This window comes from Ambystoma mexicanum, chromosome 8, assembly GCF_040938575.1.
Source record: "Ambystoma mexicanum isolate Mex_15411 chromosome 8, UKY_AmexF1_1, whole genome shotgun sequence".
In the NCBI taxonomy this organism is placed as follows: Eukaryota; Metazoa; Chordata; class Amphibia; order Caudata; family Ambystomatidae; genus Ambystoma; species Ambystoma mexicanum.
In genome coordinates, this window is record NC_090929.1 from 1374926612 (window position 1) to 1374952675 (window position 26064).

Consider the following 26064-nt stretch of genomic DNA (forward strand, 5'->3'; position numbering starts at 1 on the left):
TCTTTTCTTCTCCTACCCAGCCATTTTGCTACTAGCCGAGGGGTTATAATATCTGCCTTGACAGGCCATACTGTCTTGGTAATGCCACGCCACCTTTGTTAATGGCCTTAGATCCCTCTGCCATTACACAGCCCACTAAGACATCCCGTTATCATTCCAAAATGATTAAACAGAGTTGAACCTGATAAATGCAGCAAGCACTAGCGACAAAAAACATGTGGAAAGAAAATGATGACTAAAACTGGGCTAAACGCTCCACTGAAGTACGAGCAAGCAATACTCCAAAACCTTTGCACGTCAATTGTGATCTTACTAAAAAAAAAAAAAAAAATGCAGTTCATTTTGTAATGGTTTATTGAGAGGCCACCCTCAACACAGGGAGTTCCTTCCCTCCCCAAGCTAAGTGTCACACAATAAACGGTTTATGTCAGTTATTTTATTCAGCCATATTTCAGCCTCTTATCATGCCCCTTGAAACCCTACCTCTGAGCTACCAATGAGCCAATGAGCCAAGAACCCGGCCGGTGTACAGGAAATATATTTGTATTTATTTGAATTATAGGTAATAGAAATCACACTAAACTACACATGCCACCTTCTTTGTGGGTCACAATTAACTTCTTGTTACACACATAAATTGCATCAATGGGTTGGGAAAAACACACATTAAAATACTTTGCTTTCTACGGTGTTCACTTCCAGAAATAATCAGCACTGGTCAATGACTGGCTTGCATTTACATATGTAATGCTGTGCAATGTCAATTTTCTTGCACGCTTAAGGGGCTAGCAGTTTGGTTTTACAAACGTGTGCAAATGTATGTGGCAATTATTATTTCACCCACAAGTTTGCTTTAAAATAAACACAGGGTGATTTAGCAGTTTGTTTTTCAGACCCCCCTACTTTGGTCTGTGTTGGGGAAGTTGGAAAAATAATTTGAATGATTTGGGAATATTGCGGTTCAGACCTGCCTCTGCTTAAAGGCATGTGTTGGGGATGCTGCACAGAAAAAATTGGGATAAGAGAATTTGGGATTTATTTATTTAGCATTTTTTTCAGAGCGCCAAACCCTTAGACATCGGGGTGCTAGTTAAAGAAAGTGCTTCATACAGTAGTAAACTTCAAGAACAAGCTTTATCATTACAGATGAGTTTGTGAGTGGATAGAAATTGGCACAGCCTCAATTCATGGTACGGGGCTAGCATCAGGTGCATACAGGCATTACAGGTAAAGTAGATGTGAAAGTATACAAATTGGCGGAGCCTCATCTCATGGTACGGGGGCTGATATCAAAAATGCATACAGGCATAAAAGACATAGAGGGTGGGAGAGTATGCAGACTGGCAGAGACTCACCTCATGGTATGGGGGCTAGCATCAGGTGCATACAGGCATTACAGGTAAAGTAGATGAGAAAGGGTACAAATTGGCGTGGCCTCACCTCATGGTATGGGGCTGACATCAAAGGTGCATACAGACATATCAGACATAGTTGGTGGGAGTGTATACAGACTGGCAGAGGCTCACCTCCTGGTATGGGGCTAGCATCAGGTGCATACAGACATTACAGGTAAAGTAGACGTTAAAGGATACAAATTGGAAGAGCCTCACCTCATGGTACGGGGGCTAGCATCAGGTGCATACAGGCATTGCAGGGAAAGTAGACGTGAAAGTATGCAAATTGGCGGAGCCTCACCTCATGGTATGGGGCTGACATTAAAGGTGCATACAGACATTTCAGACATTGTTGGTGGGAGTGTATACAGACTGGTGGAACCTTGCCTCATGGCACACGGGCTAGCATCAGGTGCATACAGGCATTAAAGGTAAAGTAGACATGAAAGGATACAAATTGGCGTAGCCTCACCTCATGGTATGGGGCTGACATTAAAGGTGCATACAGACATTTCAGACATTGTTGGTGGGAGTGTATACAGAATGGTGGAACCTTGCCTCATGGTACGGGGGCTAGCATCAGGTGCATACAGGCATTACAGGTAAAGTAGGCGTGAAAGTATACAAATTGGTGGATCCTCACCTCATGGTACGGGGGCTGACATCAAAGGTGCATACAGGCATCTCAGACTGAGTAGGTGTGAAAGTGAGCAGACTAGGCTCACCTTAGGTACAAGGGCCTGCATCAGACAAGTGGACAGGTGATTAGACATGAGGTTGGTAGAGCGAATCTGAATGCAGTAACAACGCAGGGATAGTGGAACATGAGAGGTTAGGTTGCAGTGCAGATGCAGCCCCGGGCAATGTAGCGTGCACAAGACCATCAGCCATTTGAGTGCTGCTGCAAATTAATTGCTTGCAATTTATTTATTTATTTATTTATTTAAATTTGTATAGCGCGCAAGCAGCCCAGGGGCATTGAGGCGCTGTTACTTGCATGAGCTTAGTTACAGGCATGGTATCAACAAGAGGCATATTACAGAAAGGAACAAGCACGGTTATCAATGCTTAAAGATAAACAGGGGGCATGTGCTGCACACGACTGGAAGGAGGGGTCTGGTGGGGATGTGAAAATCAGACCAAACGCAGGGCTGAAAGGGTCAGATCTGTGAGTAGGAGGTAGTTATTGGATGCGATGGGTACACTAATTCCAGGTAGGTGCTGCTGTGCAGGTCAGACGGGCGTAGCATCCAGATACAGTAGGGTAATCATTTCAGTCAAATTAGGTAATTTACAGGAAAAATACAAGTGCATGGGGTTACAATAAGTATGGTATCTGAGCATCAGTAGATTGTGGGTAAGGGATGGGGATTTCTTACAATATACTATTCGATGTTCATTGTCTGTGTGCTGGTCAACCGAGAGCTTTCCACAGCATGACAGAGCCCAACAGAGAATGCTGGCCTTAAAAGTGCGTCTTGTAAGGGAGCACGCATCGCCTGCGGCAATCGGAGGTTGGTTCATTTTGTTGAGGCAAGAGCCAATCCCGAAGGGGCAGAGGCTGGCCAGGTGGTGAGAGTAGCCAAGGCAAGGCTAATTCGAATCTGGGTGCTTTTTTGGAGTGGAGCAGATGCTTCAGGAAAGCAATAGCATCTGGAAAGCAAAAATTTGGATGATTGATGAATTTTGGATTTCAGACACCACCTGACTACTTAAATGCCTTTTTTGGTGAAGCTGGACACATAGAATTACTCAATTAAATTACAGTCTACAGTTTGCAGCACACAGTGGGAATGAGCTTAGTTAATTTCGAATTTAACAAAAATTGCCCGTGGTGTTTTCCCAAGGGTATTTAATTACAATCATGTTTTTAGTTACATAGACTATGGATCTACACAGTTTTGTCCCCCCGCCCATCCCCTGCCAACTATAAAGGGAAAGGATTTAAGGCCAGCAGATTCCACCACCTTTTGTTCACAAAGGGCTCAAGTCTACTTATTTTAAAACCTCTGTCTAAAGTTCAGGAAATCCAGCTGCATTTCAGGACCCTCTGGAAAGATAGTGCAGGGGTCTGGTCACTCCACTCTCAAAGATGGCCCTCAGCACTCAACCATATGATATGATATGATATGATATGGTATGGCATTTATAATGCACCTATACACAAGTGTTTCAAGGTGTGACGAGGCAAGGGAGGGGAACAGAGGGAAGACCGAGATAACAATCTTATTAGGCCAGGTGACATTGAGATCACCCAAGTGCAGGGGAAGGGGAAAAGTGCAGGGGAAGGGGGATGGGGCAGTGCAGTACATGGGAATGACAGTAGAATACATAGAATAAATAAAGCAATAATAAAAGTGCGGCCAGCTGGTGGCAAGGGTAAGTGCAGACATCAGGTGTCAAGTGCTGGTAGGGGGCTTTAGGGATACAGAAAACAGTCCCCAAGTGCGGGGGATGCCAGGGAGGCAGTGCAGGGGTGCAACTGGTGGGCGAGGGGACCTGAGCCCAAGATCAGATGGTAGCCAGGTGACCAGTGCAGATTCAGGCAGGAGTTCAGCAGGGGAGAGGAGGAGAGAAAGCAGAAGCAAAGCAGAAGGTTTTGAGGTGCTTCCAGAAGCAGAGATGGTTGACCTGAAATTTCAGGGAGGCAGGGAGGCTGTTCCAGAGGGAGGCCCCATCTGAAGAGAGAGATCTACCACCAACTCATTGCTTGGAGAAGCGACTGACCCTGAGGGAGTTAGAGGCGGATGAGCGAAGAGCTCGAGAAGGAAGATATTTAGGAAGAGAGAGTTGAAGGTATTGAGGTCCCCAGCCCCGGAAGGCCTTGTGGACAATGCAAAGAGTTTTGAACTTAATCCTCACAGCCACTTGGAGCCAGTGCAGAGATTTAAGTCCTGGAGAGGTACGATCACTGGGCCTTGAGGCCGAGGACACGTATCGCAGTCCCGTTCTGGATGAGTTGCAGAGGGTGGAGAGTAGAAACAGGCAGATTTAGAAAGAGGCTGTTGCAGTAGTCCATCCTAGAGAGAACCAGAACTTTGGAGACAGTGAGCTTCTGGGGGAAGGAGAGGAAAGGAAAAATACCTCTGAGTGTTTGTGATGTTTACAATCCACTTTGAGTTGGCTGATTTAGAGACAGGGTCCTCTTCTCTACCAGCTGCCACTGAAACAAAAAAACTGTTTTGTTTCCCTTAGTGGTTTTGTCTTTTCCAGATACTGTATGACTGCACTCCGCACATCAAGTGTGTGGAGGCTTCTTTCTGCCACATTAGTGGGGTTCTGGAAGAAGGTAGGAAGTTCTATAGATTGGTTCACATGGAACTTTGAAATAAATTTAGGCACCAAACCGTGGGTGAGTGTGTAGAACCACCTTATCCTTGTGAATTGTGACAAAAGGGTCTTGAACTGAAAGGGCCTGCAGTTCACTCACACTCCTTATTGAGGTGACTGCCACCAAGAAGGCGGTCTTATAAGGGAGTGCTTTGAGGCTAGCCTGATGCATAGGTTCGAAGGGAGGTCCCATCAGTCTAGTTAATACCACATTCAGGTCCCATCCAGGAGCTGGGTTAGAAATAGGGGGATGAAGCCTTTTGATGGGTGGTGGTGTCAGTGAAAATGCTGCATTTATTTCTCAGCTAACAATGTGATTTGCTTTTCCAATCTGCACTTGGATTACATTTTTGTTTTAGCTTTCTCTGGATTTCCACTGCAGAAAGACACTCACATAATCGGCCTAGGGTCTACAGGAACTTTTCATGGCAACAAAGCAAGCTTTTCTTTTCAAATGTTTTCCTGTATTTTGAATGTGAAGCATGATGTACATTACTTTTTGTAAACACACAAGCCATATCTTTTCCCTGAAATGTTTATGTTGGCAGGGGGACATTTTTCTCATCTCTTTCTTTAACTTGCAAACACACATACAAAGTTGGTTTGGTGTCAGTGTTTAAAAATCCTGTTTTTAATGTGAAAGGGGCCTTTCTTCTGCCTTTGTGAATTAAAATGCAGCTTTTCCTTTGGTAATGACAGGTAGGCCTTTTTCACATGGCTCTTCAGTTCCGTTGGTTTGGGGCCTTTGATTACACCCCACAATTTCAAATACTTCAAGGACCACAACGTTCACTTCAAAGAATTGCATTTTGAGTTTTGATACATTGTATTGGCCTAAGAGTATTGTGCTGTAATGGAATATGCATTCGCTGTCGAAAGTCCCAAAGACCAGAAACTTTGCACCCGTGTAAGGTTTGCACTAGTTCTAGCAATATTCTGTATTAGCACTAGGGCAATTTTTGCACTTGTGCTTATACCATGCCAAACTGCAATTGATATGGTTCAATGGTATTTTAATATGCCCTAATATTTTTTAGAACTTGGTGCTAATCGGTGCAACTTTTCCCTTGCACCACAACAAAGTTCCTGTAATATGGCCCCTGATGAAGAAGGTCTTTGGGACCTCCAAAAGCTAATAAGTATTCCATTGCAGCATAATACCCTTAGTTAAATAAAATTCATCAAAACTCGAAAATTGGTGTTTTAAAAAAAAATAGACTAACACTGCGACAAACTCCTTTTTGCACTTCACAGCTCTGACATTCTTATATATTCATAGAATAGGTGATTCAAGAGGGAGCACACACATTCTGATAACTTGTATCGTGGGTTGTGCACTCATCATTTAAATTGTACAGCTAAGGCATGGATGGTCTACGTGCTGCCCAGGGCCACCATCCAATCAGTACAGCCTTCGCACATTAGCTGCACCGGTTTTGTGGAATTAAAGATAATTATAGGAGGCCCAAACAAACGATTTTGAGGCAGATGCTCAGAAGCTGCATTCGCATGCTGTGCCACTCACTATTTCTTATCTCACTTGCTTGAAAAGAAAGGGTGGGGGGCGACAGGATGAAGACGTGCAGCTGGCATAGAGTGTCCATTTTAGTGGTGGGAGTTGGGATAGAGCAAAAGGCCAGATAGAAACACCAGGCAGACAAATGGTTTAGCAAAAGATAAGTGGAACACAGCTAGTTGCGTCCACAGTCATTTCATCACTTTAAAAGTGTTGGCAAAGTGGAGTCATGTATGTGTCACCCATTTAAAGCAGTTTAGCAGAAAGTGCTGATACCCATGACCCCAGCCCTCATGTGCTTTGATTCCAAATTGCCCATTCCAGAGGCACAGTGCAATGTGGCAGGCACAGCTTATTACTCCGATAGTTTTCCTCATTTGCCTCCGAAGCTGGGGGCTTGCCAGTTCTGCTTTGCATGCAGATGGACTCTCCGAAGCATGCCCCTGTTTAATATGTATTACACAAAGCGCTAGACCTTCCACAAGCTGCAGTTTGTTACTGTCAAATAACAGTCATCTAATGAAGTAAGCATAAATATTTCACACGTTAACTAAATTTGGCGATAATAAAGGTTTGTCTTTACCATCTGTCTTAGTCCAGTTTTGAAGCGGCATAGTTTTTAGCAAAGCATAGTTTCATTGTGGATATTGTGAGCATGTTGGCATTCACATGCTTTGCCTCACAAATCATTCCAAGTGTTCTCTGATGTTCTCCCTGGGCCATTAGGTTTCGCCTGCTCGAGGGAGGACAATATGCTCCCTCTTTGGGAACAAGTCATCAGTTTCGGGGGTGCTTAAGTCAGGAGAAGAGCGAATCTGAAATGAAGGCACTTGCTGTGCCCTTGGTATGACCTACAACGATGTTCATTTCAGTATTGTCTAACATACTGAAATGTCCTAGGTCTTGTATTCTACTTTCCACTGTTGCAATTGCTTAGCCATCAAACATTAGACCCTGCTTTCAACCAAATCTGCAGAATATAAAAGTGGAATCCCCGTGCTTTCCAGCACTTTACCAGTGTGTGGCCTGCTCACTCCATTATACCCTGTGGCACCTGTGAGAAACCTGAAGGTGTCTCACCCGCTAGTCCTTGGGGATCTGTCATCCAGGTAGCCAGGACATGGCCATCACTTTTGGACCCAGTCCCTGGGGGTGTACCAGTGCGGGAGGATGACCTGGGTGAGGGGTGTTCGGGGAGTGGGAGTGGAACACCGGATGGCGAGATGCAGTATCCTTCCCTGTGTAACACTGTTACCCCATCCTACCAGGTGGGATACGTGGGAACTTTACCCCCCCCCACCATCTTTCCCTTCTCCAAAATGTTCACATGTCATGTGATGGAACGGATGGAACGGATGGAACGATCGGATGGAGTGGATGGAACGGATGGAGTGCACGGAACGGATGGAGTGCATGGAACAGCCTTACTGAAAACCACCATATCACACTACCACGCTTACTCTCTCCTATACACCACCACTCAACTAGAACACAGCGATACTATGACACATTCGGTATAGCTGTTCTTATACTAACACCCGCCTCATACTCCTCATCATCCTAATTAAACACAACTAGCTGAGCACACACCGCTATCCTAAGCGTCTCCTTGGGCCTAACGCAGCCAGAAATCAGTCTGGGTGTCCACCCTCCAGACTGAACACATCAACTGACTTCCTCACCACCACACCTACCGCTAAGAAGCAGCTATCATATAAGTGCCACACAAGCTGCACACATATCCGTTGGACCCACGCACCTTATGACCCTCTCTCTCTCTCTACTGACTCAAACTACGGTTCCCAAGGGCGTTCAACCTACCAGGGCTTTGAGATCATACCAATGATACATAAGGCGCTATATAAATGCAAAGTAACATAACATAACACGGACAGCCCGCTCTGGGAGAAAAAAGACTCAAACCCAAGCAAGTGCACCTGACATATCCCGCTACTATGGTCAGGTGAAGTCAGGCAATTACTGACAATCACTCACACCTGACTTCAATTAAACTTCCCCACACAGATAAAAGGCACAGCATGAGAGCACACACTAAGCGAGGCAAAGCACACGAAGGAATAGCAGTTTCGAATCAGCAGCTGAATGAGAGGAGAAATATGGGAAACCAAGAAGGGTATGTAAGGAGGGACATACCCTTGAACCTTTCAGCAAGAAACCATTACTTTCCAGAAACCTTTGAAGCAGAAAGCATAAGGCCAGGAAACTAGACTGAAGACTCCTACATTTTGTGTCAGAGAAACCGAAGGCCCTCCTGCATAACCAGCCAAGACGGGGAGGTGCGGCAGCCGCCGGGGTATCATCCTTGTCTCCAAGAGCAAAGATGCATTAGAGAGATCAACATAGCCGGTGAGTTGGGCAGACCGATGCACGACCGGTCTGTGTTGAAGTCAAAGTTCCAAGTGGCAACTATGTATAGCGAGCACTGGAACAAACATTGTTAAACGTGTTTGATGAAAGACTCGAGTAAAGCTAAACTGCTGATGAATATTTGAACTTGAGAAGGAAAGATACAATACTGTTAACAGGGTGGTCCGGCACCATGAGTGTGCTCAAAGGTCTCTGTAAGGTATCCCGACAAGAGAGTCAAAAGATTGATGAGACTATTGTATGCAGTGAATCAAAGTGGTCCTGCAACGGTTTAAGTAAGACCCATCGTGCATTCAAAAGTCATCTATTTTGATATCAAGAGGATCCAAGCCCAAATCAGGGAGATCATTGGTCTGAACCAGAACAAGGGAGACCAAGAGTAAACATTGTGGTACAAAGGGGTCAAAACCTGAAGGAGGGGGACCCATGATAAATGCTGGAAGCGACAACTTGTGCATATTAAGATCCTAATAGAAATTGAACTTTGATATTTGTTTGTTATGACAGGCCCTCTGCAGTAAGAGACTGTTATTGGAAAAGAGACTTTGGCAAAAGGCCCTGATGTCTATGCTTTGAACTGTGTCCTTGTGGCAGAGAAGCCAGAGTGTATGTGAAGCTTGAACGTGCTGCCTTGCCCCGTGCTGAAAACCTGGGGAAGGGAAGCCAACTGCTCAACCGGCCGGACATACTATTTCTTGAACACTTTTCTTTGTTGCATACATTATTGTCCCACACCCTTTTCTATTTAGAAGTAAGGATTGCCAATAGGTTTATTAGTATAGGCCCTTTTATTGTGACAGAGACTCGACTAGGACTGCATTATTATGATTTAATCGTAGTAGCTTGCTCCCATGCTTAGCTTTAGGTAAGATAGGCGTTCAACCAACCCATTGAAGTTCAATAAACACCCTTGAACTGAGATCACTTGTGTCTGTCTTCACTGTTTGATACCATGCTTCATTACAAACCCAAAGCCACCATGTTCCTCTCTTTTAGGTAGAGGGTGATCCAGGCCCAGTCAAGAATGGTGACAGGTTGATTATATATACAGCTCCCAGAAGAACCCAGCTTGGCCAATGTGATCCAACATGCCCCATCAAGCTCCCAGAATGCCTCAAGAATGTTCACTTAGCCCTGTGCAGGACATTGCCCATAGAGAAACCACTGATCCAATTCCACTCTTGTTGGAGAGTGCTGGCTCTTTCATCCAAGCTTTTTCTACCTGCAGAACCTGAGGCTCACTGAAACGCATGGTGAGCTGAAGCCTCATATTATGCCCTTCTGTTTGGAGTGGTAACTGTCCTATGTCGAAGTGTGTCACAGGAGAACGGAACCATAATTTGTTACCCCAAATCAGACTCACCATCGACAGACAGGGATTATTGGTTCCCCTAGCAATCGGGGAACACTCTTCTGGTGGCTTTCCCTCAGATTCCATATTCAATATTCCATAGGCCAATCAATATGAGGTCAGACATGCACTACCAGATATCCACTAGGCAGACTGGTGCTTCGAAGCAAGGGTTTTGCTCGGTCCGGAAAAGATCTGGGGCTAGGCTAATGTCGGGACTGTCAGGAATTGGGACTAGCTAACATTTTGTTTGTAGCCCGTGAGCTGCTATCTGGGCTACAACTAAGAGATCTGGGGCTATATCCAGCTCAGCCCCCCCTAGCAACGTCTCTGCTTCGAACTAGCCACAGAGTGATAGTAATGTAATGCTATAGAAATCGACACAATTAAACAAATAAAAAAATAAACAGGCTGGTTGACTACTTTCTCATTGCATCCTTCTTTGAACAAAAGGAAACACATAAAATAGTGATTGTAGTATACACACGCTGCTAAACTATAACGAGTGTCTAACGGTGGCCAAATAATTCTATGTCACTATTGCATCTTTGGGCTGTGTTTGCTCCTGTCCCCACTGATTATTTACCAATGAGGATTAACAGAATGTGTCATTCAGTGCTCAGAATCATTGCGATCAGGGGTAGACTATGGAATATGATGAGAGTAACTGGTTTGTAGCAGTGTGGATAGCTGAGTAATTTATGGCACTACTTTGCATGTATTATTGGTCAGGGGATACTATCTGGGCAAATAATAATAGTATTAATAATTATTATTACTAATAAATACATTCCATTGGGTACGGAACCACATATAATTTCTGTTGGAGTCTTTTGTCCATAAACTGTATTATATGATGAAGGACACAGGTTTAGCTAGTGTTAAAATTGTTCATGGGAAGGAATGGCCCAACTCTTCTCCTTGTGGTACACATTGCATACCTTTGATAACCTGGAAACAAGATTTGAACTGGTAGGAACAGGGCAAAAACCAGAACCCCAGTGGCTTTTACCCGTGAGAGAGGGACCTGAGGAGTCATTCATTCTGGCAAACCCTGAATGCCTCGATATGTCAGAGACTCAAACTTTCTGTTGCGAAGAGAGGGTAGCCTGTGGCGCCGTCCACACTGAGGAGACCCTAAAGTAATGCTTTGCAAAATGTGAGAAATGCACACTGGAATCCACTTCCAGAGTGGCAAAATAGGCAGATAGGCAAAATTAGCATGACAGTTCAGCTGTCATTGAAATTTCAACATCACGAAATTTCACGCAACAACCAAAATATTTTTGCCAGATTTGTGGTTTTGTGCAGAGCTTTGGGAAAATTGTGCACCAATTCCTGAGCAAACCAGCCACCACCCGCCGCGGTACGTTTCATGGCCCATCTCATTGCGCAAGCAACGAAACAATGATCGGGTTCTGGTTTCATTTTGTATCTTGTGGGGAAACCATGTGTTTATTTTTCACATTGGTTTCCTGAAGCAGAACGAGAAGCTTTGTGCGATTTTTCAATCCATGCTAGTTTCGCAAAACGGTCTGAGAAACTTTGCATGTTTTTTTCCGACCTGTGTTGGGGTCACGCAGTGACATGAGAATCTTCACACAGTTCTTTCCCAACCCATGATGGGTTCGCGATGCACCACAAGAAACTTTGCACAATTCTTTTTCTGACTTTCGTTGGTTTCACAAAGCCACACATGAAACTTTTCCTGGTTCATTTCCGTGTCGGTTTTGTGGAACGAAATAAGAAACTTTGAACGATCCAGCTCAATGTGTGCTAGTTTTGCGTTGCAGCACAAGAAACTTTGCACAGATATTTTCGATGCATGTTGGTTTTGTGCGGCGTCCTGAGAAAGTTTGCGTGCTCTTTTGGTGGTTATTTGGAAAAGTGTGCGCGTGTGTGTGTGTGTGTGTGTGTGTGTGTGTGTGTGTGTGTGTGTGTAAAAGACAAAGAAAACGATAGTCAAAGAATCAATTTCTTGAGTTGTGGTCTGTCAGTTTCCTTGTCTTCTGGTGGGGCCCCATCACCACTCCTTGTCCCACCAAGTGGTGCGGTGGAATGCATGCAGCAGTGCTGGAATGCCAAACAGATTGTAAATGGCCACGGCTGTCATCTGCTGGCATTGCTCTGCTTCCAGAAACAGGTGCTGCTCCTCTTGTGGTGGTGTGCTGCTGCCACCGCTGGCTGCATATGGTAGGGAATCGCCTTCTGTCACCATCATGAGCTGATTCCTGCTGACGCTGCTCCTCCTGCTGCTGCTTGTGGTTCTGACTCCTGGTGTTGCTGCTGCAAGAAGTTGCTGGTGCTGCAAGAAGGTGTTGCTGCTGCAAGCAAGTGCTGTTGCTAGTACTCTTTTCTCAAACAGAATAGGTCTGGTGGAGACTTGGCAGTAAGGCTGCATTTATATAGGCAGGTCCACAAACAAGGCAGTCAAATGCAGGACCCAGTTACATACGCAAGTTATGTTTTTCATTCGCACTTAGCCCCACTGCGAAACGTACCGCAAAGTGCATGAGCAAAGTCGCATGCCTACAAAACATATTCAGAGACGTGCGCATGCGTGAACATTGTGCAGCTGGCACGCAATACATGAAGAACAAGTTCGGAAAACAACGTGTCCAAAACATGATGCGATTACGAATGGATGTCCCACATGGCCCAAAACCAAAATGGTCACAGGACGTGTGAAAGCGAATCATCCATCCTGTGCAAAATACGGGATGAACACATTCAAGAAACATTGCGTCTGAAACAAAAAAGAAAATACTTTGTGCGTGTAGAATGGCAGAGCAGGTAGAAGCGGAACGAAATCTGACGGATCTAGTTTTCGTGGCTGGCACAGCACAATCTAATAATGTTGCTGACCCCTACCAAATACTAGCAAGATGGCTGACAAAAATGTTGATAGAGGCCTCCACCAAAGAATCTAGTGAAACAAAACTAGCATTGTCGTTTAGTGGAAATTAGAGCCCAAGTGTAACAACTCAAGGCAAAGGAGGATGAGAAAAACCAATAGCAGCGAAACAAGTGTAACTTCCTGAATGAGTAACGTTTCAGTGCATCAAGAGGGGGTGTCCATACGACCTTGGCAAGTGCCATTGAGAAACTGTGCGCCAGATATAATGCATCATATTGGGGAAGCTGAAGCCTAAAATCCATAATGAATGGAGAGACTGTGGGCCCGATTCATTTAATAATTTGCCCCCTTCAAGGTGAATTTGCTCTGCTGAAAAGTGACTTTGCACTGCTGACACAAACCCTGATTCATGGAACTGTGCAAAGTCCGAGTTTAATCATTTTTGCAGTACAAAATGACTTTACCATGACTTTGCCAGGCCCCAGCAGTCTCCAAAAAGTGGGGCTGAGCCAGGGTCCTGCCGGAGGCCCCCTGGTCCCACCACAACATTGACTGGACACATTATCCCGCCGCAGCCTCAGCCGTGATGGGACATGCACCCGCCATTAAGTCAGGGAAGCTGACAGAAGTGCCTGCCAGCCACAGCAACGCTGAGGCTGGCTGGCACTTCTCTGTCACTGTAAATACCTCTGGTGACCACTTGCGCGAGGGGTTACCAAAGGAAGTTTCTGTCCCTTTGTTTCCTCAGGTCGCCAAGGCGTCTTTAACCGTTGGCGAACCTGGGGATTCTTCAACATATTTCGAGGTTTACATATGATGGCTTGAAAGGTACACAATTCAAACCATATTTTATCAAGCTTTGCGGACAGACAAAGACGCCTCCGGCTTTGTAAAAGATGGATTGAATTGGGTACTTTTCAAGGCATCTTTTATAAACAGAGAAATGTTTAAAAAAGATAGCTTGAAAAGTACACAAACCATAAGGTACGCACACAAATATATAAATATTATATATTTGTGTGCGTACCTTACTATGGTTTGTGTACTTTTCAAGCCATCTTTTATTAACATAGAAATATATTACATATTTCTATGTTAATAAAAGATGGCTTGCAGACTACACAAACCATAGTAAGGCATGCAAACAAATAGATAAATCTCAGCATTTATATATTATGCACATACCTTAGATTGGCTTGTGTACTTTTCAAGCCATCTTTTATTAACATAGAAATATGTTACATAATAAATAAAAGATGGCTTGCAGACTACACAAACCATAGTAAGGTACGCACACAAATGCTTACATGCATTTATATATTTGTTTGCATACCTTACTATACCTTACTATGGTTTGTGTACTTGTTTAGGCCACGCCCATAACAAAAGCCACGCCCCCCAAATGAGGCCCCCCTCGAGTTCTTACCCCACTTAAAGCCCTGACAATAATCACAGTAAAGACAGCCTATTTGAGCTGTGCCCTTGCAGTAAAATGTTAAAATATTGCTGCTAGACCAGCCATGGTTTTGTGGAAACCAACGAGTTTAAACAGACAGGAAGAGAGACAGTTCCAAAGCTGGGGTGTGGTTGTGGGCCAGAAAGTGACTGGTCACTCGAGGACGTGGGAATTGAGAAGTAGATTGGAGATACCTGGATTCAAGGTAGTGTGGAATTTGCAATCGATGAGGGCACTTCCTGGAATGTGGTGATGGAGAAGAACCAAGTCATAAGAAGAGAGATAGCCATTTGGTAGCACTGATGTCTGGCATTTCATGTTAGATTAATCTGGGCAAATGGTGGCCCTAACAAGCATTTTCGTGAGGGCCTGTGTCTGAAAATGTGAAATGTTACTGTACATATAGGATCTAGCATTACAAGTTTATGGGAATAATATGAAACTGTCATAGTAATTGTTTTTTTATTTATTTTTTTTTAATTTTATTGGTTTTTAGATCAAACCTTTAAAATATTACAACAAACACATAAGACAAACATTTAGCACAACATTTAAACGAAATCATGATTCCCACATTATCCTACTTCCTTCCAGTGACCTCTTATACCAGCATACTCAGATAACACCTAAGGTCACTGAGTCAAACATGGCTTTACCCAGCCTCTTTAGCTCCCAGCCTATCAAGAGCATTTAGTCTCTCTTCAATTACCGCCAAGAAGGAAGTCAGGGGCAATATTAATTTCATATCCAAACCATTACACATAATCTGCCATGATTCCTCCGCACATATGGGCTGATGGACATTATACCACTGGCTCATATGAATTGATCTTATGTCTTTTAGTGCTGGACAGAAAAGCACAAGATGCTTAAGTGACTCCAGCTCTTTTTCGCAAAGGCGACAGGTGGAATTAGCTCCTACATTACAAGGCCAATGACTGGTCCTCTCCTTTGTTTTGAAGGCATTTAACCGGAATAACATAAACAGTCTTCTTGCTTTCGAGTTTAGAGAGCAATTCAAATACTTTTGAGGCACGTTGAAGGCTCTTGCTTCGACCGGAGAGTCTTTCATGGCGCTAGCCGACTTTCGCTCACTACATGTGGAAATCCAGTCGGCACGCCAGAGCTTCTCCTTTGCTGCCGTTGGATTTGCTAGAAGAATTTCGATACTGATGTTATATAGTGCCAACAGATCTTCACAACGTTTCACCCACTGAGATAGAATGTCACACCCTTTTGCTGAAGCCTGGTGTAATATCTTGAATTGCAAGATTCCTTCCTCTATTCTGGATTTCCGAAATAAGGTTAGCTGATTCCAGCTGACTCGAGCATGCAATGATATTAACGCAAGTTCGTATCTTATACAAGCAGTCGATACCCCAATCGGTAAACTTAACGCTTTCATCCAGAACATGTGCTCCAAGGATGCCCAATGCTTTGACGAACATCCAAACGCATTTTCCGCACTGTAAATCAGGATAGGTATCGCTTTCTGTTCATAAAAGTTACGCAGGGGGTACATCGAAAAACGCCCAAACTTTCTGTGTATCACTAGACCCTGACAAGCTAGCTGGCCACCTTTCCTCTTGGATTCTACTACCCAGGACTCATCACAGATACTAGAATTCAGTAACATACCTAGGTACTTCACTTTTTTTGAAACCTTTAGCTGTATTTGATCTAGTTTCCACACGTACTTTGTCGCATTTGCAGTTTGAGTCGTTCTTGAGTTCCCAAACACCATTATTTCCGTCTTTGCTGCGTTGATCTTGAGGTTGTTCAAGCTTACATAACTTTGTACTGCGTCTAGTTTCCGTTGAAGGCCAATCGGGGTTACGTCTAAGATTACTAAATCGTCGGCATACAGCAGCCAACTTATCCGTGAAGAATTGAGCTTAGGTGGGAACGCTCTCACGGAATGGATAGCCTCGCCGATATCAGAAATGAAGAGACTAAAAATTGCTGCTGCCAACGGACATCCCTGTTTGACACCCTTAAGTGTCTTGATTTGTGCCGACAAGGAGCCTGATTGATCTAGGCGAATTGTAATGGAGGTATCTGTATGAAGCTCTTTAATCGCCGCTAAGAGACCCACTGGACAACCCCACTCCTCCATTTTCTGCCACAGCTTCTCGCGATCAATCATGTCGAAGGCGCTAGAGAAATCAACGAAAGCTAGGTACACCTTCGTGTTTGATCGGAGGGCTTCCATCTTCAGTAGGTTTAGGACCAGCAGGTTCAATGAGCATCCGACCAATTTTACGAATCCCGCTTGTCTTTCGTCAACTCTCTTTACTGTTATAGCCCAATTGAGCAATTTGGTTTTCAGCAACGATGCATAAATCTTGCCCAAGACATCCAGCAGCGCCACAGGTCGATAGTTTTTTGGTGATAATCTATCTCCTTTTTTGAATATGGGGACTATAATCCCAGTTTTCCATGAACTTGGCACTTGTTTTTGTGTATTAATTCTTCCAAATAGGTCGAAACAAAAATCAGTCCAGAGATCAGGGCACTGTTTAATCATGAAATTCGACAGGCCATCAGGGCCTGGTGCTCTGGAATTTTTAGCTCTCATGATTACCTCTCGGATCTCATCCTTCGCAAAGTATAAATCCCATGGTACTGAGTTAGGTCTTAAAGTAGTAGGAACTAAATGTTTGTGGTATAAAGCAGAAAAATGCTGCACCCACTCAGATTCAGATATCAGGCTTACTTGCAAAGCCTCTTGCGGTGTTTCCATTTGATTAATAGTTCGCCAGAACTCTCTACTGTTCTTAGTGATTAGGATCTTCAACATTGCCTCTGCGTCTTGCTGAAGCAATATACATTTGTGACTTTTTATCCAATTTTTGTAGGATTGTTTGGTTATCCGATTTTTTGCTATTATTTCATGGACTGGCCCTTGCTTGTTTTTCCGAATTTCAGCCCTCATCAGTCTTTTCCGCTGCATCACCAACAGGTCGAAGCGATGTTTCTTCTGGAAAGACCAGTTTTTCATCCCGATGTTTTTAACTTTGAATTGAGACAGAATGGACGCATATTCAATCTCCTCGGGAGTTGATCTAAATTGAGCGCATATGTTGGCCACGTCACTTTCATCCAGTCTCACCCGGAGTTGATTTGATTCCACCAGAACTTTTGATCTCCATTTTTGGTTTTCTTCCTCTTTTGAGTCTCGGAATGTTAATTCCAACAAATCATGGTCACTGTTGCTCATAGTACGGATTTTCAAGGATTTTGCCTGCATGATATCTGAAGCAAAAATATAGTCAATGGTTGAAAATTGACATTCACGCCGCCACGTAGGCTGAGCTGGAATGTCTCCTTGTGTACATCCGTTTAGCATTGATAGACCTCTTACATTCAGTTCTTCTACCCAGGTATTCGCGAGTTGTCTCTTCAATGCATTCTGCGGCTTGCAAATATCAACATTTAAATCACCACAAACTAACAAGCAACCCCCTTTGTTTGACTCCAGTAAATTGTCGATTATTAATGTCACCTGGTCGATGAACGAGTATGTTCCAGTCCGGTAATAGTTCCAGTATAGATTAATTATGTGGATCGCCTCCCCCACTTGTCGTATAGCGTTGCTTTTGCCAATCTCACAAACTTGAATGAAAGGCGTAACATTAGCGGAATTTAATAACCGGTAACCTGAAGATCGTTTGATCATCGTTAAGAGACCAGATATAGGGCGTCCCTTTTCTGCCTTGATAGTGGGGTTCAGTGCACACTCAAATTCAGAGGACACTGGCATTTCACACAACCACGTTTCTTGCAGGCAAATCAATTGTAAATCATGCAGCCAATCATTTTTTAGCAGATGTATGAACCCTCGCGTGTTCCATGAGGCAAAAGAACATAAGTGCACCGCGCTGGCCTTTAGGCATTAGCTGCGAGTATTAACGTTCAACGCCGAGGCCAACCACTTCCAGTCCTGCGTCGTATCTCTGTCCGATGGGCTATTTACCATTATCGGAGTAGTCATGTCTGCAGAGCCACGGTTGTTTATGGTGATTTTAATTTTCGCCATTGGACTTGTTCTCGCAATCTCATCTTTTTTGCCTGCGCTTACACTTCTTCGCGCAGAAATTGATGACCCCTCTTTAGGCGCCAGCTCATTCACGACAAGTTGCTCCTGCTGGATTCGTTCTCTGGATTCAGCTCTATTTAAGCTTTCTTTGTCCCCTGAATTACCTTTTTGTGTTACCTGAGCTTGGGCGGTTCCGTCTTTCATCACTACTTTTTTGCACCTTACAGGCTCCAATAATTTATAAGTGTCAAAACCTAGAGACAGTAGCTCCTCATCTGATTCCAAAATTACATTTGCGATTATATTGGAATTTATATGTAGGATCACCTTATCCGTGCGTTGCTCCTCCGGAAATTCGATAATACGCAGATCTTTAGAGCACAGGGATCGTAGCCTAGGCACGTGGTGAAGCAGCCTTAGCACATTTGATCGATTCAAAATTAATTTTTCACCACATTCCAACCTCTCCAGCATCAATTTAATTGCAGGGCTTAACCCTACCGGTTGGGCTGAATCGTGTCCGTTCCTGTCCTTAATTTTGATCTCCTTCACCTCAGGCTGATGGTACTCGGTTTTCCGTGATCTGGGTAAATCATCAACCACCAGTGACGCGGCCAGTTCACTTATTCCTTTTACAGCGTTTATCCTTATCAAAGGAGGTACACCTGTGCCACCAACGTTTTGACTCATTGATGCCGCGCTTCTCGCCAGCCGCTCACGTTTTTCTTGTAAGGTGACAAACTCCGGGCTCTTGGGCCCTTGCTCCCCCTCTACAGCCTCTCCTACGGGTAAAGCTATCACACATACCCTATCACGGGACTCCGATGTTATGATCTTTGGTGGAGCTTGTTGCTTTCCCGGCAACTGGTCGTGAGAATTAGCAATGCCTACTACTGGCATCCTGAAATCACAATTCCTTCCTAAGTTTGAAGGCAACGTGACTGCTTTCTGATCACGCGGCACGACAAGAGGTATTACCACAGGGGCCTCTTGAATCGGATCCTCGTAAACTGATAATTCCAGTAGCTCCTGATCATCCAGCTTGGTTTCGTCTTGTAGAGCATCAGATCGTGGCGTGATAATTCCTGTCAAATTGACCTCTACTTGTTTATTCACCTTAATTGTGTCTGCTAATTTTAGACTAGATGTGATCGCTTTGTCGACCAGTTGGAACATGTTGATGTTGCGAAGAAATTTTTGGGCTCCCTTTTGTTTCGACTTCTTCCGAGCAGGCATGTTCTTTTCCTTTTTCGCTTGAGAGGGATTTTTTTTTCTTACTTCCCCAGTGATTTTATTTTGGGCTTCTACCAATATACCTCCCAAAATGGGCAATAGGCCTGCAGGCTTTGTCGTGTCAACAGCCGCTTCATTCAGGCATGAAACATCAGCCACCGCCTGCTGTATAAACAGCGAGCCAGATGCTTGCTGACCGTCATGCAAGGCGGGGTTTGATGCATTTTTAGTTTGCATAAACGCTGAATGGAACGAGCATTCCAGTGAGCATAGCTGGTCTTCGCCTTTTTCAGAGTCTTCACTGATGTTCTTCGAATCTTCTTCACCAGGTACCTCGTGAAAAGCGGCATCGTTAGTTGAACCTTTTGGCAAGCCAATTAATTCCATGTGCCGGCTTGTCGGGTTCAAGTTGGTTTGAAGGGCCTGATCTTTCCTATGGGATAATGGCGTTTGCTGACCGATATGCTCTGTGGACGTTGCAATAGTGAATGGAAGTGGGAGAAGAGTCGACTGCTCATTCATATCCACGTGAGCCATGTTACTTGTTCTGCCCATCTCCTCTCCTTTTAGGTGGGTGTTTGGTTTGTGGAAGAGCGCCAACGCTTCTTTTGCAACTTCCGCAAACAGTTTTTTATCGATCATGTCATTCCGTTTGGCTTCATTAGCTGCTTCCATTCCTACCAGTATCTTTTGGTTTATCTCCTCTTGTTTTGACTCCTGGCCTCTGTGCATTAACTCTAGGTGAACGAGTTTTGAATTCACGAGAGCCAGCAGTGTTGCAACATCCTTCACATTTTCGTTTAATGTTTCATACAATTTAGTAAAAGGTGTCAGGGAGATTGCCATCGCGGATGTCAGGGCCATTAGTAGGTCATTCGATGGTACATGTACACACGGGGCTCTAGATTCGCCACCAGAAATGTGCTGCGCATCGCGTGCAGATCGTGAGAGCCGAACGCGTTCTCTTATTTTTGGGAGTGGACACGTCACAAACGATGAATCTCTTGACATAGGCTCGTCTGGCTTATCGCTATTTGAGTTTAGACTTAACTGTGGTTGATGTATATGATGTTGTCTCTCAACCTCATGACCTTCCGTAGATTGACAGGGCAATCTTTTCTGGGAGTGTACCACCTTTTCCTCTGATGATTGTGCTGACTCCTCAGAGGATCCAATTCTTAAGTTTTTATAATTACCAGATCCCCATATAACTCTATTGACATTCGTCATGGTTCTACATTGTCTATTCTGGGAAAAATTTTGTGTCTCATTTGGATCTGGGGTAGCCACGACCGTCAAATTGCATGAACGTGATTTATTTAAATCGATCAGATTTTGCAAGACCGCAGAAACCACCTCCAACGAGTTCCTTCTATCGTTACATTTTACATTATCACTTACCGCACCTAGGTTACATTCACTTTGTGGTAATGTGTTTGGTGCTAGTATTGGCAAATAGGGATCCATTGTATCTAAGGGGGTAACAGGAACAGTTTGTGATGTTGATGGAGCATTCATGACCACGCCTTGATCAGCTTGTGGCGTGCCATGCGAGTGCAAGTGCTTGGTTACGTCATTCTGTCTCCCAGACTTCGTACATGCTTTCGTTCCTTTCATCACTTTAGTCGTGCCAACTTTCCGTGAGTCAAGAAAGACAGCGGATGGAGGATCTACCGCGTCAGCAAGGTCTGTCAGTCTGCTATCCAGACATGCCTCTTCCAAGTCCAGCTGACGCTGCCGAGCCTCCGCGTCTGTGCCGTCATCACTCGCGACCGCATCAGTCACAATGCCGCCGCGCCCACCTGCGTCATCACTCGTGGCCGGAGTCGGCGCTGCCGCAGAAGACGCCCGGTCCACCACGGCACCACCCGCGGCGAACCCGCGGAGCCCGTGCTCCCCCCACCAACTCCAGGCAGCGACCGCGGGTCCGCCACAGTGGCCGAAGGAGCAAGCGCATCACCCAGTATGTTATCCATCAACTCATTACCCGTCGTGTGATCAACGATACCCACCCGAGTCATGAACTCAGCGGGTTGGGTAAGATTAGGAGGTGGGGGCAGAGATACGGAAGCGGAGAAAGTAGATGAGTGTAGAAGCTCATTGGCTACTAATGTCTCGCCCGGGGAGTCTTCAAAAACCTCTTCAACGAGCATAGCTGTCATATCCTCGCGAGTTTCTAATAATGAGCCACATGAATAGTATTGGCTCACCTGTTGTTGGCGGGCCCGCTTGACAGGGTGGTCCTCATATGTTGCCAAGCGTTTGACTTGGGCTCTCGTCCTCGAGGCTGGTATAACTGGATCCATCAGGCCGAATCACAGTGGCCTGGCGCCCTGCGCCACTCGCCAAACAGCAAACAGTATAGTCCACAGCCCTTTGGTCCTCAGGGCTTAGCCCCGCAAGGGCACTGGAGGCGGCCTTATGTACCAGGTGACCTAGGTCAGATGACCTGACTCCTGGGTCAGTTGTTAAAGGTACAGGCACACGCACCTCTGTACTCAGAACTCCTCGCCACAGCAAACAGTATAGTCCACAGCCCTTTGGTCCTCAGGGTAATTTGAAAACGAATTATTCGATACGGACATGGGCAAGAATTACTTCACCGGATATTTTTGATATTGATGTAGTAATATTCTGGTTACAATAGAGAAACTGCCATGAGAGTGTGTGCTTTACTCGGGCAATGTAAAAGTCATGGTAATACCCACTTTTGCAGAATTGCCGTTTGCCAGTTTGTTTCCGTCTTTTTTTTTTTACTCCAACACTTAGATGGTAAGCTAACCTAAGGTACATAGAATGGGAGCAAGGGGGCATAAGGAAGGAGTGTGGGGGGGGGCTGCAAAAGTGTAGGTGAGTAAAGAAAGTTGCTAAAAATGCATAGATCCAAAGTTACAAGACGATGTACAAACTAGAATGGCAATTGTATAGGAATGGCAATTCTATAGGAAACATGCAGCGCTGGCACAAGCATTTACTGGTGGCAACGTTGAAACTTGCATGGCAAAACAAGATAAACTGGGGCAATTTGCACCTAACTTTGAATTTGGAAACTGTCGTATGAATATTCTATTGTCCTTGTAGAGAGCGTCTCGCATATACGTTTTTAAGGGGACCAATGTTTTTCTTGCATTGCAATGTGGAAAATGGCGCTGGACCCAGTCTTAAACAGTAATGTTAATTTACTGATGGAAATATAACATCTGACATGACAAAATACTCTTTATTGAGGGGATGTGGAATTGGAATGCCAGGTTAAAGGGGAGGGGCACTATAGAAACTATCATGCAACAGATTAGTTTTAATGAGGTAACATGAAGCTTGTTTTGGAATTTTGAAGCGTGCATGAAAATTTGATGGGGATGCATTGCTTTTTATTTTCCTTTTCTGTGGCGGATCTTTCGGCTATCTCTTTGTTTTTGGTCTCCTTCTCCTGTTGCCACCATTGTATGCACACTCATATGTTCTTTTGGAACAGCACCTGCGGAGTCATTGCTTGTAAATTATTGCAGAGACTTATATTCAATTCACCAGGAAAATACCCCTACCAATCCTGGATCTATGTCAAACTTTCCAAACAAAGGAGTGGGGTATATAAAACACCTATTGTGTCAATTGTATGCAGTAGTTTATTGATATACAAACACATTTTTTTATTTCTAAAGTTGCATAAAATGAACTGATATCTCAGAAAAACAACAAAACTGCAACCAGAAAGAAGAGAAGCTGTCAAATCGAATACATTGCGAAATTGTGTAGCATACATTCTTTAATAGTAAGAATTAATTAAATTGGATAATATATATGAATCTTTAACGTATAAGCCTTTTGCGACATGTTTGTCTTTTCAAATCAATTTAAACATTAACCAGGGAAAATTACAATCAATTCTGTCTCACTATTTAGACATGTGACGAATCTGGAGGTGTCATCCGTTCTTCCTTGTGGGGGAGCGACCTCTTTTGAGGCAGGGGGGTGAGCCTGCTAAGCAAAACTCTACCTAGAGTTTTGGGAAAGCAGGACCTCACTGGGATTGACTCCCCACCAGGGGACAGGGACTCCCATTCCTGTAATGAACTCCCTACAACTGAGACCTTGTCCGCATATATGGGAATACCAGAAGTGGATCTGACTGTCTGCAATGGAACTCCAAATAATGTAAAAAGTGCATTTGAACAGTTGCCTCAAGGCAATGCTGGCCTCTGAATGGGCATGACAGTTAAACACACCCCTATGGTATCTGGTAGCAAGAATAAAAGGGCATTCCCCCCTTAAATGGAGGTGGAGAAGCAACGTCATTTGTAGGAGGAGCCGCGCTACAGAGCACAGCCAGCTGTGCCACAAACAAGGACTCAGAAGGAGATCTGGAGGGAGACCTGGAGTTAAACAGGGAAAGAAGCCTTAGAGAGTGAGAAAGTGGCCAACGAGGCAAAGGGCTATGTTGAGTCGGCGAGGCGGCGCTGGTCTGAGGAAATTTGGCCCCACACAGAGGACATGGTGAGCCTGGAGCCTAGGAAACAACATCGAACTAGGCGAGTGAGAGAAATACTAGTCCCCCGCTCGCACTTCACAAAACCAGAGAATAAGCAACATAGCAGTGACCGATGAAACATTTCCACTATGTGTTCAGGAGAAAATGCCCTCGAGCTGAGGAGAATACCAGTGTCACTGGGTCAAAGCTATCTCGCTGTAGCAGGATCTGGTACAGAAGCGGGTGCACATGTTGCTCACAGTAGAGGGCGGCACAGAGACCAGACTGTGAGAATGGGAGAAGGAACGAAGAGTCTAGATCCCTACAAGGGGCTAACAGTTCCAGAGAGGGAGAGCAACATAAATAATAGGATTGGTTATGAGAGCACTAAAATTCCAAGCCTTGGAATCGGCCAAACAGCTCAAAACCACACCCAAAACCAAGAAAATGATACACTAGGAGAGGATGCACATATCTGCACGGATCAAGCCAGAAACTGTGAATAAGAGAACCAATGGAACCAGGAGGGACCTATAAAGCAAGTAACATTACATCCCAAGAGGAAACCAGAATCAAGCAAGACTGGAATCTTGTGCATGGGGAGACCCACATAGTCGGTGGAGGAGGGCTAAGGAAATATCCCTGCATCAATGATCACTGAGAGAATTGACTTTTTTTAACTTGAGAGTTGATGCTGTGTACCTGAGGAACTCTGATAAGATGGACATAAACTGATAGTCAGGATACCTGTCTCCTATTAAATAATTGTGGGAACTGGAGCTAGGAGCGATTCATAGAAATACCGAGAGACGCAAGAGTGAAGAACACCGAGGGCAGCCTATATTGCCCCATTTCCCTTTTAAGTTGTTTTTTTTCTAAGTGGTTGGGCCAGTTTAGAAACTAGGATTTGGACAGAGGACAAGATTTATTATTTTGACAAATTTTGATGAGCACCCTTAGATTTTGTTAGGTGGGCAACGTCCCTATTAGGAATAGTGTCATTAAGTTGTTTTCCTTAATTTAAATAAAACTCCTATAGTAAAAGTATGTCTTCTGGTCCGAGGTGTCATGTGGTATGCCACAGAAGTTATAAAAGACACTGTTGGATGGAATACACGTTGGAAAATAATCCCTGCTTTTGAAATTCTTGAGATATCATTTGTCAATTAATTGGTTCCCACTTGTTAAATTGGTTCGATGTCGTTTTGTCGTTTTTCTGACAGTGATTTACTTTGAAGTAATTACTTTGAAAAATCACTTTGCTTTTATTTATTTTTTTACATTTGCGCCCCCCGATGCACACTTCCCCTACACTAGTACCCCTCACCCAAATCCCCCTGACCCTTTTAATCCCTTAACCCGTAACCCCCTACATAATTCAAAGTGTTTTAGAAGTATTTACTTTGAAGTAATTGCTGTCGCAAAAACCACAGGATACAGTTAAATTATTTTAGATTATTCCATTGTGCGACTACTCTAAACGATAACATTTGGTATGTTGGAAAGCCGCTACCGGTGATAGCACAACCATACATTGCACCAAAAATGTATCTAATGCAAATAGCGTTGTCTTCAAATTAGATATTTATTTTAAGGAATTTGTGGTTATTCTCATTCAAAGCTATGAGCATCCAAGCCACAATAACATGCAGCACCCACCAAAAACCTCTCAATTGTGCCTCAGCGCAATATAACCAAATAAGCGGGTCAAGGAAATGGGCAAAATAAGAGTTTGGCAATCACCAGCAACACAGTAGAGTAACCACTGAAAGTAGATAGCTTCAGACAACACAAAATAGTGTTCGGCAAACAATGGGTTCCGGGTTGGCATCCACAACGATCTGGGCTATCATGGGGGATAGTATTGTTTAATAATATCATGTATCTTATTTGCACCAGTGAGAGAAATGTTTGGGTATATTTGAACAATCCCTAGGAATTGTTACGGCCATTAACACTTCTACAACTATTTTTGCTTATCTGTGCAGCTGTTTGTCATTGTGTAATTTTACATGAGAAGTGCTGGTGCAAA